This window comes from Palaemon carinicauda, unplaced genomic scaffold (genome assembly GCF_036898095.1).
Source record: "Palaemon carinicauda isolate YSFRI2023 unplaced genomic scaffold, ASM3689809v2 scaffold29, whole genome shotgun sequence".
Taxonomy (NCBI): domain Eukaryota; kingdom Metazoa; phylum Arthropoda; class Malacostraca; order Decapoda; family Palaemonidae; genus Palaemon; species Palaemon carinicauda.
Window position 1 is genome coordinate 152,815 of NW_027170558.1, and position 14,043 is coordinate 166,857.

The 14,043-nt window shown below is 46.9% G+C and overlaps 1 pseudogene; it reads left to right on the forward strand.

Annotated features, from left to right (window-relative positions):
• LOC137636404 (zinc finger protein 83 pseudogene) overlaps nt 1-14,043 on the forward strand; it is a 187,453-nt pseudogene that overhangs the window by 23,263 nt on the left and 150,147 nt on the right.

Here is a 14,043-nt window from a genome sequence, read left to right on the forward strand (position 1 = left end):
CCCTTGTGGACCTTGTGGTGTCTTTGGAGTCGTCTGCTGCTGTGCCGGCCGACTCTGTTCCTGTCTCTTCCTTTGCTCCTTCCGCCGATGCCGAGGACTGCGCTCCCCCTCTCACCAACCTTTCTTCGGGGATTGGAGCAAATTCCAAGGCATGTCTCTCCTGCAAGTGATCACCTCTCACGTTTGCAAGAGACCACCCATAAAGACTCCTCTTCGGAAGCCTGCTGACAATCAGCATGCTGATCAACCTGCTCCTGCGGAGGCTTGTCCTCAGGGTAGTCGCCATCGCTGAGATCGCCCACCCCTTTGCCTCAAACTAGCTCCTTCATCTCCGGTGAAGAGACATTTGTTCAGCTCTTTAGCGTCCTCTGTGCAGCAATTCTCTTTGGAGGATCTTCCTCCTCCTCTTAAACCTGGTTCCCGACCTTCACCGGTATTTTTGGAATAGCTGCGGTCTCGTTTGCCAGCCTTGCAGCGCTAAATAGACCATCTCATCTTGTATCCTACTCGTCAACGAACTTTGGTTTGTGACTTACCTTCTGACTTGACAGCTGCTCATTGTTTGCCGTCAAGGATCCGTTCATGATCCTCTCCAGTGGTTGCTCGCCCTTCCACCGATCGGCAGCGCGCCGATCTCCTGCTCGCCAATCTCCAGTTCACCAATTTCCAGCTTGCCGATCTCCAGCTTGCCAATCACTGATTGTCGACTCGTCTTATGGCGAGTCAGCATCCTGTTCCTCTTCAGCTCGTCATCAGCCTTTGGCTGCATGCCTGTCTCTTTCCTGTTGTTCCCCAACAACTCGTCGCTCTCCAAAAGAGGAAAGCAAACGTCACCAGACGTGCGTTCCTCATTGCTCACCTACGCACCGATCGCTTAGATGGATGCTCATGACCAGGCTACTACAGCACATTGACTCCAAGAACCAGCCCCCGATTGGTGCCAGTGTTCGGCAGATCTCCAGCGCTGATTTGAGCAACGTCGATTGGGGGAAGAGAGACCTGCTAGACCTTCTCCTCCTCGAGCTTCCCATCGTTCACCGTCTCCTTGTTCTCCTCTCCACATAGGCAGAACATCGCGCTCGCTGGGGAGAGCGGAAAAAAACAAGCTGCAGGAATTTGAGATTCCGAAGAGACCACCTATACGGCTGATTCCTGATCCTCGGAAGGAGATGACAGTACCGCATCCTCTCTCGAAGTCCTCCTTGACGGCAGATAAGGCTCCCTCTTGGGATCCCTCTTTGTCGTTCCCTTTGGGGGAACTTTCTGACATTGCCACAATCAGTCAGCAGCCGTGGTTTATAAAATTATGATTTATTCATAGTTTTTTGTTCTCTTTATGTCAGTACATCAGGATTTTGAGTCTTTTATTCATAGTTTGATGTTATCTCTATGTTCCAAAATATTGAGTTTGAAGCCTTGGTTAGGGCAGTTACCCAAGCCATTACAGTAGGTATCCCACCTGCTCGTCCTTCGGGAACTCCCTGGAGTCCCGTGGAAGAGTCTTTCTCTATATTTTCAGACCCAAGGCAAATATCCACGGTCCCTCCCCGTCAAGAAACTTCGGTTTATTCCTCTCCCCTGAAGCGGGAAAGAGGAGTCCTTTATGAAGTAGCTTCATGTAGGGTCAAGGAGACCCCCGTCAGGTCGTCCAAGGGAGGTCAAGTGTTCTCTCTCATGGAAGAGTCCTTGATGACTTTCTGCCCTTTGCTCATTGAGGAAGTCCCGCAAGATCATAGAGTAGTCTCGAAACCTGTGGAAGAGTCCATCCTTCCCCCTACGGGTGACCAACAGAAGGTCGTTCCATCCAAACCTTCTGTGCTAGAGACTTTCTTCCCTCCGAGGAAAGAGTCTAAGGATTCAAAAACTCTGCTAAAGTCCTCATTGGGGATTACAGGACCTGCAGAGGGGGTCAAGCAGTCTACATCTGGCCACTTCGATAACAACAACGACCCACCCCGAGATGATGTCTTGTGGGGGGAAGACAACGATTCAGCTGCCAGTCCTTCTTCAAAAGCTGAACAGAAAAAGTCAGAACATGGCATCTGGCAGGTTATAGCTTGCATGAGGTCCCTCAATGGGTTGGCAGACCCGTTGATGGCTCCTCAGGAGAGCAAGGACACGGTTCTCGACCTGCGTCTTTGGCAGTTGGAAGCCTCCAGGTCCAGCACAGCTTTGCCCTGGTCTCAGGGACTGAAGAGTGCCCAGCGGAAGGTGTCTGCCCAGCTCTGCGACTCCTCTAGTTCTCTTCGAACAGACTCGTTCTCAAAACTCCTGCGATATCTGAGTGTTCAACAGAGGAATTTTTACGAGGTCCTTGACGAGCGTCTCCCAGCTCTTCCTCTTCACCATTCCTTAGGGGAAATTACGAAGGGGGTCTCTCTAGAGAGACTCTCCGGGCTTCAAGTTTCCTTCTCAGCTTTGGAGATTCTAAACAAAGACAAAGTGGCGAAGTATGCAATGCAGGCTACTTCGTGGCTGGATCTATGGTTGGGATCAGAGAGAAACCGGGTGCGGACCGAGGTTTTATCCAAAGAAAGCTCCAGGAAGGTGATGGAGACTTTCCTCCTGTCGGTTACTTGGACTATTGAGTTCAATGCCCACCAAGTAGAGAACTTGTTGGTGAACACCATCTTAAGGGGGCCGGCTGGCTAGTGCATTTTTTTGGGCTCAGGCCATGTCGTCCTGATGGAAGGTTCCTATTGGTAGCTTTCTAAGGGATATTTGGTTACAGTGATATCCCCAGAGAATTAACCTTTAGGTCTCCAGAATTCTAACTCCTGGCACGAATATCCTTAAAATTTCTCCTAAAGATATCGCATAATATTAGGGGACGTATATCTTGATACAACACATAGCAATCTTCACCCCGAATAGCATTTTCGTTTCAAGGGGGAAGAGTGGCGAAAACAGAAGGGGAGCCGTTATCAAGGTTACCCTTTTCTCCCATATTATTACGAGTATCCAAGATGGCACTTATTCCTATTTTTGTAGCAAATTCGCACGGTGGTTTTCCCTGTTGCTCTAACGTTTGTGATCGATTGATTGAGGTTTTATCATGCAATCTCCAGTTTCTTCTGCCTCTGGAAAGTTGAGTATTTATTCTTTACAGTGTATTATTTTTAGCTCCTGCTTCACAGAGAAATTAGAGTACTGTAATTTCAAGTGTTCAGAGCTCAGCCGATCACCGGAGGCGCCATGGGCGCTAACGTTCATGACGCATGTGTTATTTAGTTAGCAGAACGACATTCCTGGTTGTAATAGCATGAATAAATTATGAAAGCTATTTAAACATAATTATACTAGGAAAGTTATATATTATATTGATCGTATATATTAGAGTTTCGGCGATTTAGGTAACCGAAATCTCGCCTCCCGCTAGGCAACCTATTCAATGCGCTTTAGTATACTTTCATACATGTTCCCAGTTTACCCTCGTGTATCGTTTTATCAATTCATGGGGAGATAGATATCTCCTAGAATTAATTATATAACTCAATACTCGTCTCCTGTGGAGATTCAAGGGTAATCCCTCCTTCCTTCTGAGTGCTGCCATAGGCGACAACCCTATCTTGGTCTTGCCATAGAGTAGACACTCCGGCTTGACTAGGCTAATGTTTTCTGTCTCTTACCCTTGCCAGCGGATAGCCGGTTTTGGTTTTGACAGAACATCAGAGTATTCAGTCTTTTTGCTGGCGGCCGAGCATCAGAGTGAGTAGTCACTCTCCTGCCGGCTTCGGAGGTTATGCCTCCCTAGGCCGCACTTGAAGTGGTTTTATGATGCCGCCACCTTCTCCCCCTGCGATCTAGAAGACTAGTCCTGTTTTGGCAGACCCTAGGCTGAAGAATAGATATTCTTCTGCCACCTAGGATGGCGCCGATACTGAAACGAAGTTTCTCCCCTGTTTGGAAATGGCGGCAATTCTGCCGCCTCCTCCTAACACTGTTCCGGCAGACCCTAGGCTGAAGAATAGATATTCTTCTGCCACCTAGGATGGTGCCGATACTGAAACAGAGTTTCTCCCTTGTGTGGTAGTGGCGGCAACCTTGCTGCCTTCTTCCACACCTAATACAGAACCCTTTCCCTGCCCCTCTCTGTCCTTTAGCGATGGCCTAGCCGTCGCAACCCTGTGGCCATCGTCCCACAATCTCACTGCTTGCCAGGTAGGTTGTGGTGCTGGCCGGGCTCCTACATAAGCAGCTGTATAGTCACTCAGTCTTTCCCTTATGGACGCAAGGCTCCGGGAAAGGTTGTGCCGGCTGTGATGGCTGCCGGTGAGAGACCCCTTAACTGTCGAGTGTTTTTCAGTCCTCTCTTGGATTGCCATCCACATCCCCGAAGCCGGCCCCCCAGATGCTGAAGCCTTGATGAGGATGGGGGTGCTTAGGGATTAGCAGTTGGGCTCTAATGAACAGTGGGAACTACTTCCCCACTAGACCTCAGTGCCCAACTGTTGATCCAACTAAATTAGTCAGCACTTTCTCTCTGTTCTTTTGTTTACTTCTTTTTTTCTTCCATCTCTTCCTCTTGGGCATGAACTTGTTGACGACTTTGGCTTGTATGACTTAGGTTTTGACTGCTTCTTTGGATTTGGCGCAGGGTGGGATGAATGTCATACCATCTCAACCTGTACAAATTTAGATGCCATCACCCTCTGACAGACCCCATTGGGTGCAGACTAAGTCTGTTAAGAGTCGGGCTCCAATGATTCGGTTTTAAGTCGCCCATATTTGCGGGTAATGGGTGACGCCAGGCATTGGAGTCGTCGGTGGGAGGGGCTAACTACCCCCACTGACCAGTGTACGCCCACCTTAAGAGAGGCAGCACCTCTCTAATAGAGGACTGGTCCCCGCTGAAGCCTCTTCTCGTGTTGGGCCACATGGGATAGGAGGACTGACATTCTCCGATAAGAGGTGGATAACCCGGCTTGCTTCTACTTCAAAAACTAACCCCTCTGTTGACGACCTGGAAATTCTAAAGGACCATTCTACTAATATTAAAAAACAAAGTAATTTGGGTGACATGGAGAATTTGCGAATCCTTCATGTCACTCAGATTTCCATTGAAACCAATTATGATGTGGTGTATAAATTATTTCAATATTATGGTCTCATCAGGGAAATTAGAATGAGGCTTGAAGGTGGCAAATGGGATTCATGGATATCATTTGATAACCATGATGAAGCATTCAACGCAATCATTGATATCATAAATATTAAAATCAGTCATTTGAATTTCAAGGGTGCTCTTTGCGATCAGGTACCTAACATTCTAGATGTATATAAACCTGCAGATTGGATTGATAAAGGTATAGAGGTAGTTGTACCCTCCCAGAGAAAGCCAAAACCACCAAAGTGGCTTGTTGCTCAATCAAAAGGGAGTACTGGAAATTATTTCAAGATATGTAAATTTCTTCCAAAGAAAGTAGGTATCATCCCACCAGGAGATATATCTTGGTTTGGAAAGAACAGTTTCCTAATAAGTGCCAAATCAGAAACTCAATCTGTTATACTTTCCAATTTAAATACAGAGAACGATGACATAAAGCTGGATGTGAAACCCCATCTAAACTTCATTTATGGAAGAGGAGTAGTTTTTAATAGAGACTTATATGAATTCACAAAGGAGGAGATATTGGCCATGTGTCCTTTAACTGTGTGGAAAGTGCATAAAGTCCCTGGAACGTCAATGATTATCCTGACTTTCCAGGATGCTGATGTGCCTTTCCACATTTACATAGAGAATGAACGAATTAAAGTTCAAACTTTTAAGCAGAAGCCGCTGCAATGTTTTAATTGCTTTAGATATGGGCATCCATCTAAAGTTTGCAAGAATGATAAAATGTGTAGTACTTGCTCCAATGTTTACCATGGAGAATGTACACTAGAGGCCAATTGTATGAACTGCAATTTGAATCACAAATCTACTGATAGGAACTGCCAGCAATATAAATTGGAAGAGGCTGCTCTCAATAAATCCAGTATTGAACACATAAGTGTGGCAGTAGACATCCAACCCACCTAATACTGCCTCTATTCCCCAGAAAAGAAATTTGCCATTTTCTGATAGAATTCTGGAGGATAAGGCAAGAATATCACGTAAAACTTTGCTCACCTCTAGTAAACCTTTGTCCTCCACTACAAAGGATAATACTAACCTCTCTCAGGCTATATCTTTGCCTGATTTGATGGAGGTTCCACAGGAAACAGAGTTATCAGGTGCACCTGCAGTGGGGAAAACATCAAAACCTAAGAAATCACCACCTGTCAATAGGAAAAGAGAGAGACCTCCATCTCTCTCACCCCCATCCATTAAAAACACCAAAGTTATGACATCAAATAGATATGATGTTTTGCCTGTTGATATTTCAGATCAACAGGAAAACTTCTTGAATCAATCAAAAATTCAAGTGAGGTCCACCATCCCCCACAAGAATTAGGTAACAACAATACTGAAAAGACTTAATATAAAACCTAATTTATCAAGACCCAAACTTGAAAAGCCTACAGAAAATATTGTCAAATAAAAAACTGTCAATGGGAAGACCTCATCAAAGATGTCTTCCAGAAAATAATACATAGTTTTTTCAATATTTAACTTAGCCGGTGATTATAATAGCTGCAGCTCTGCTGCTCGACAGAAAACTCTACGGAAAAAATTCGCCAGCGATCGCTACACAGGTAGGGGGTGTACTTCAACAGCGCCATCTGTCGTCCAGATACCCAGTACTCATTGTAAACAAAGAACTCAATTTTCTCTCTGTCGTGCTACCGGCAAGACCTACTAATTCGCTGTTGCTAACTGGATTTGTTTTCACAACTATTTGGTGAAGTACACTATTCTAGTTTTGAGCTTTCGCTGTGCAGGCTTTCTCTTCAATAAATCCTTGCATTCTTTTTTTGATTACGGATTATTTGTTGATGACTTTGGATAGTTTTTGAATTCCCCTTTGACCAATTCAAAATGGCTGACCCTTCTCAAGTCCCAAAATTTAGGAAGTGTAATGCTAGGGACTGTTCAAGGCGTCTTCCGAAGGCCTCTATCGACCCTCACACTGTTTGTTCCAATTGTCGGGATAAAACCTGTCAATTGGAAGATCGATGTGAGGAATGCGTTGGGCTTTCGGAATTCGATTTTATCGAATTCCAAAAATATACACGTAGGCTAGAGAGAGATAGAGTTAGGAGAAGTTCCTCTCGTTCTGTTGAAATTTCCTCTCCTCATGCCCCACAACCTATTCCTTCCCCTGTAGTGGTTGCTCCTAATCCCCCTTCTGGCACTCAGGAACCTTCGATGGCTGATATGATGCGTGCCATCCAAGCTCTGGGTGAGAGAGTTGAGTCCCTGGCTAGTGACCGTAACCAGCTCATGGCGGACGTCAAGGAGCCGAAGTGTAAAAGTGCAGTGGGAAGTGTTAAAGTGAGTGATAGTGTTGTGGATAGTGTTGCGCTTGAGGGTTCGTCTGTTCGTGCCTGTCGTCCTCCTAGTCCGGGACCTCTTGCAAGCTCCCAAGTCCAGGGGAGAAGCAATGTCGTACGACCAATGGGTTCGAGAGGCTTTAATCAGCGAACAGACGTTCCCTCCGTGGTACCGGGCGCATCTTCGCAAGATCGCCCCTGCCGCACAAAGACGAGAGAGCCCATTTATTCCTCGTCTTCGGAAGGTGTTTCTCGCAAGAAACAATGGACCAAGGTCTCACGACCATTAAAACGCAAGTCGGTCCCTTCCGCGCAAGTCCAACGGCCCAGCTGTAGCCACTGGGTCAGTTCGGACTCGCTGCAGTCTTCCGATGACTGCTCACCTCCTAAGAGAGGCAAAGCGGTACCGCCTCAGACAGTTACACCGTCTGTCGCCGCACCTGCTCCTGCAGACCCTAAGTGGTCTTTGCTGCAGAGCATGCAGTCCCAATTAACGTCTCTGATGCAGGACTTGCGTGCGGAGAAGGTTGCTGCTGCACCAGCTAGTACAGCCTCTTGCCTACAACCAACCACACACTCGGTTGTGCGTCCTGTGGACGCTGAGGCCTCCTTCTTGCGCACTCCAGTTGAGAGAGTTCCGCCACCCATGCGTTCCAGTGTGCCCTGCCAGCCGCATGTTGACGTTCAGCGACGCACGGAGCCTTCCGTTGACGTTCGTGAGGTACAACAACCGTCAGAGTTGTTTTGTTTTGACGCGGTGCGTCAACCTCCGCAACCCAGTGTGGTTGCCACTGCTCACCCACATCAGGCTAGACAGTCTGGAGTAGACGCTGTGCGTCCCCGCGCTGCTATGGTTGTTGCCATCTCACAGACTGGGCAACAGTTCCATGACGTTGCGTCCGGCTCAGTCACACATGCACCCGTGCGACCGGACTCAGCTAACCAGCCGTTACCTACTCCATTGCCGCTTCCTCCTCAATACTCGGACGATGGACTTTCTGATGATGATGGTGCTGCACACGTTGATGAACCACATTCTGATCTTGACGAGCCTAAGTCCACGCAACCCTCTTTGGACTTTAGGAAGGTTTTAGCTCTGTTCAAAGAGATGTTTCCGGACCAGTTTGTGTCTGTGGCTCCGCGCTCTCCTCCGTCAGAGTTTGTTTTAGGTATGCCGTCATCCTCGCCTGCCTTTACTAGACTCGTCCTCGCACGCTCGTCCAAGAGAGCTTTACGAGTGATAGGAGAATGGATGCAGTCCAAAAAGAGTCTAGGGAAGACAGCCTTTACGTTTCCCCCTGCTAGACTCTCTTCTAGATCGAGCGTCTGGTATGCCACGGGAGAAGTTCTCGGCTTGGGAGTTCCTGCCTCTGCCCAGGGCGACTTCTCAAGTCTTGTAGACTCTCCCCGCCGGCTAGCCATGAGACGCTCAAAAATATGTTGGTCATCTTCGGACCTAGACCACCTTTTGAAAGGGATATTTAGAGCCTTCGAGGTGTTCAACTTTTTAGACTGGTGTCTGGGAGCTCTAAGCAGGAAGATCTCTCCGACAGAGAAGGAGACTTCCTTGCTCATCATGTCCTGCATGGACAAGGCCGTACGTGACGGGTCTAATGAGCTTGCTGCATCGTTCGTGTCCGGAGTCCTCAAGAAGCGTGAGAACCTTTGCTCTTTCCTGTCAGCTGGAGTTACACCTTGCCAAAGATCCGAACTTCTGTTTGCTCCTCTTTCTAAGTGCCTCTTTCCAGAGGACCTGATTAAGGAGATTGCTGCTTCTTTGATACAGAAGGATACTCATGATCTGGTTGCGTCCTCTGCTCGCAAAGCCACCCCTTTCCAGCGTCCCGATTTATTCCGCCCTTTCGTGGCAGAGCCTCCAGCAGAGGAGGTGCTCTTGCCGAAGGGAGACGTGGAAAGAAGAAAGGAACCAAGTCCTTTAAAGGCAGAGTCTGACTGCCAGCTTCTTCAGACAGCAGTGGGAGCCAGACTCAAGAACTTCTGGCAGACCTGGGAGAAGAGAGGCGCAGATGCACAATCTGTGAAGTTGCTCAGAGAGGGGTACAAGATCCCGTTTGTACGAAAACCCCCTATAGCAACGTCTCCCATCGATCTCTCTCCCAGGTACAGAGAGGAAGACAAGAGACGAGCATTGAAACAGGAAGTGTCTCTCTTACTAGAAAAGGGAGCGGTAGTCAAAGTCCTGGACCATCAAACCCCGGGCTTCTACAACCGTCTCTTCTTAGTGGCAAAGAAGACAGGAGGGTGGAGGCCGGTGCTAGACGTCAGTGCGCTGAATGTCTTTGTCACAAAGCAGACGTTCTCCATGGAGACCACAAAGTCGGTTCTAGCAGCGGTCAGAAGGGAAGACTGGATGGTCTCTTTAGACCTAAGGGACGCATACTTCCACGTCCCCATCCACCCAGACTCCCAACCTTTTCTGAGATTTGTTTACGAAAAGGTTGTCTGCCAGTTTCAAGCCCTGTGCTTTGGCTTAAGCACAGCTCCTCTTGTGTTTACGAGGCTGATGAGGAATGTAGCCAAATTCCTTCATTTAGCGGACATCCGAGCCTCCCTCTATTTGGACGACTGGCTTCTAAGAGCTTCTTCCAGTCGTCGCTGTCTGAAGGATCTAAAGTGGACTCTAGATCTGACCAAGGAATTGGGTCTCCTTGTCAATTTGGAAAAGTCTCAAGTGGTCCCATCCCAAACTATTGTGTATTTAGGGATGGAGATTCACAGTCTAGCTTTTCGGGCTTTTCCGTCGGCCCCCAGAACAAGCCAAGCCCAGTTATGCATCCAGAACATGCTGAAGAAGGAACGATGTTCAGTCAGGCAGTGGATGAGTCTGATAGGGACACTATCATCCCTGGAACAGTTCGTATCGTTAGGAAGACTACACCTCCGTCCTCTTCAATATCACCTAGGTTTTTACTGGAAAAAGGACAAGACGCTAGAAGCGGTCTCGATCCCCATTTCCGAGAAGATGAAATCTTGCCTGACTTGGTGGAAGGACAGTATCAGCCTCAGAGAGGGTCTGCCCCTGGCTGTTCAGACTCCCAACCACGTTCTCTTCTCGGACGCATCGGACACAGGCTGGGGCGCGACATTAGACGGTCGGGAATGCTCGGGAATTTGGAACTCGAGTCAAAGGACAATGCATATCAACTGCAAGGAGCTACTGGCAGTTCATCTGGCCTCGAAAAGCTTCAAGTCTCTCCTTCAAGGCAAAGTGGTGGAGGTGAACTCGGACAACACCACGGCTTTGGCGTACATCTCCAAGCAAGGAGGGACCCACTCTATGACGTTGTACGAGATCGCAAGGGACCTCCTCACCTGGTCAAAAGGTCAAAACATTTCACTAGTAACGAGGTTCATCCAAGGCAACTTGAATGTCATGGCAGATTGCCTCAGTCGGAAGGGACAAATCATTCCAACAGAATGGACCCTACACAAGGATGTGTGCAAGAGACTTTGGGCCACATGGGGCCAGCCAACCATAGATCTCTTCGCAACCTCGATGACCAAGAGGCTCCCAATATATTGCTCACCAATCCAGGACCCAGCAGCAGTTCATATAGATGCCTTTCTCCTAGATTGGTCACATCTAGACCTATATGCATTCCCTCCGTTCAAGATTGTCAACAAGGTACTGCAGAAGTTCGCCTCTCACGAAGGGACAAGGTTGACGTTAGTTGCTCCCCTCTGGCCCGCGAGAGAATGGTTCACCGAGGTACTTCGATGGCTAGTGGACGTTCCCAGAACTCTTCCTCTAAGGGTGGACCTTCTACGTCAGCCACACGTAAAGAAGGTACACCAAGGCCTCCACGCTCTTCGTCTGACTGCCTTCAGACTATCGAAAGACTCTCGAGAGCTAGAGGCTTTTCGAAGGAGGCAGCCAGGGCGATTGCTAGAGCAAGGAGGACATCCACCCTTAGAGTCTACCAATCGAAGTGGGAAGTCTTCCGAAACTGGTGCAAGTCAGTATCTGTATCCTCGACCAGTACCTCTGTAACTCAAATAGCTGACTTCCTTTTATACCTGAGGAAAGAACGATCTCTTCCAGCTCCCACTGTCAAGGGTTACAGAAGCATGTTGGCATCAGTCTTCCGTCACAGAGGCTTAGATCTTTCCAACAATAAAGATCTACAGGACCTCCTTAAGTCTTTTGAGACCACGAAGGAGCGTCGTTTGGCTACACCTGGTTGGAATTTAGACGTGGTACTAAGATTCCTCATGTCAGAAAGGTTCGAGCCGCTACAATCAGCCTCCTTTAAAGATCTCACCTTAAAGACTCTTTTCCTGGTTTGCTTAGCCACAGCTAAAAGAGTCAGTGAGATTCACGCCTTCAGCAGGAACCTCGGATTTTCATCTGAAACGGCTACATGTTCTCTACAACTTGGTTTTCTAGCCAAAAACGAGCTACCTTCTCGTCCTTGGCCGAAATCGTTCGATATTCCAAGCCTATCGAATATGGTTGGAAATGAACTAGAAAGACTCTTATTCCCTGTGAGAGCTCTTAAGTTCTATTTAAGACGAACTAAACCTTTACGAGGACAGTCAGAAGCTTTATGGTGTTCAGTTAAGAAACCATCTTTGCCTATGTCAAAGAATGCTTTATCCTATTTTATCAGACTGTTAATACGAGAAGCTCATTCACATCTGAGTGAGGAAGACCAAGCTTTGCTGAAGGTAAGGACACATGAAGTTAAAGCTGTCGCAACTTCAGTGGCCTTTAAACAAAATAGATCTCTGCGAAGTATAATGGACGCAACCTATTGGAGAAGCAAGTCAGTGTTCGCGTCTTTTTATCTTAAGGATGTCCAGTCTCTTTACGAGGACTGCTACACTCTGGGACCATTCGTAGCAGCGAGTGCAGTATTGGGTGAGGGCTCAACCACTACAATCCCCTAATTCCATAACCTTTTTAATCTTTCTTTTGAAACGTTTTTATTGTTTTTTTTGGGTTGTCCGGAAGGCTAAGAAGCCTTTCGCATCCTGGTTGATTTGGCGGGTGGTCAAATTCTTTTCTTGAGAAGCGCCTAGATTAGAGGATTTGATGAGGTCCTGTTGTATGGGTTGCAACCCTTCATACTTCAGATCCTAGGGGTCGCTCAGCATCCTAAGAGGATCGCGAGGCTCCGTAAGGAAGACGTACTTAAAAAAGGCAGAGTAATTGTTCAAGTCGACTTCCTTACCAGGTACCTATTTATTTTGTTTTTGTTATTTTGATAACTTCTAAAATGAAATAAAAAATTCTTAGCTCATAATGATGTAAACATAATTTGCTGGTCTCTACCCACCCCCCTGGGTGTGAATCAGCTATTATAATCACCGGCTAAGTTAAATATTGAAAAATGTTATTTTGATAATAAAATAAATTTTTGAATATACTTACCCGGTGATTATAAATTAAAGGACCCTCCCTTCCTCCCCAATAGAGACGCAGTGGACCGAGGAGAAAATTGAGTTCTTTGTTTACAATGAGTACTGGGTATCTGGACGACAGATGGCGCTGTTGAAGTACACCCCCTACCTGTGTAGCGATCGCTGGCGAATTTTTTCCGTAGAGTTTTCTGTCGAGCAGCAGAGCTGCAGCTATTATAATCACCGGGTAAGTATATTCAAAAATTTATTTTATTATCAAAATAACATTTTTCCGCCATTTTGCAATGGAATTGTCAGAGTTTGAGGGCCAAATATGAAGAACTTAAGCTCTTAATTCACAAGCATTCCCCCATAATTGTATGTCTCCAGGAGAGCAAGCTTGATGCTAATACCCCTTGTCCTCGCGAATATATTAGTTAAAGAACACCTAATGATCACGGAGTAGGCAGCCACGGCGGAAGTCTCACATACGTTCGTCGTGATGTTCCCCAACTTCCTTTATCTGTCCGTACACCTCTACAGGCAGTGGCTGTACAGATAGATATAGGGAGAAGATATACAATCTGTTCACTGTACAGTACTTCCCTCCAAGTGATAACGTATCGTATGATGATTTACCAGAGGTGATTCAAGAGCTCCCTCAACCTTTTCTTTTAAATATTTAACTTAGCCGGTGAATATATAGCTGCAACTCTGTTGCTCGACAGACAAAAAACTGTACAAAAAAAAACTCGCCAGCGATCGCTATACAGGTTGCGGGTGTGCCCATCAGCGCCATCTGTCGGCCAGATACCAAGCTCCATGTAAACAAAGACTCAATTTTCTCTCTGTCGACGTGTCGACAAGACGTACTTTACCCGCTGTTGCTAACTGGAGTTTTTCACATCATCTTTGGTGAAGTACTATATTCTGGTTTTGAGCTTTCGCTGTGCAGGGTTTTTCTTCAAATAAATCCTTGAACTCTTTTTTGTATCGGATTCATTGTTGACGACTTAGATCGTTTTTTTGGAATTTTCCCTTGACCAATTCAAAATGGCTGACCTTTCACAAGTTCCCAAGTTTAGAAAATGCAATGCTAGGGACTGTTCTAGGCGTCTTCCGAAGGCTTCTCTCGACCCTCACACTATTTGTTCCAATTGTCGGGGTAAAACCTGTCAATTGGAAGATCGGTGTGAGGAGTGCGTGGGCCTTTCGGAATTCGATTTTATCGAATTTGAAAAGTACACACGCAGGCTAGAGAGA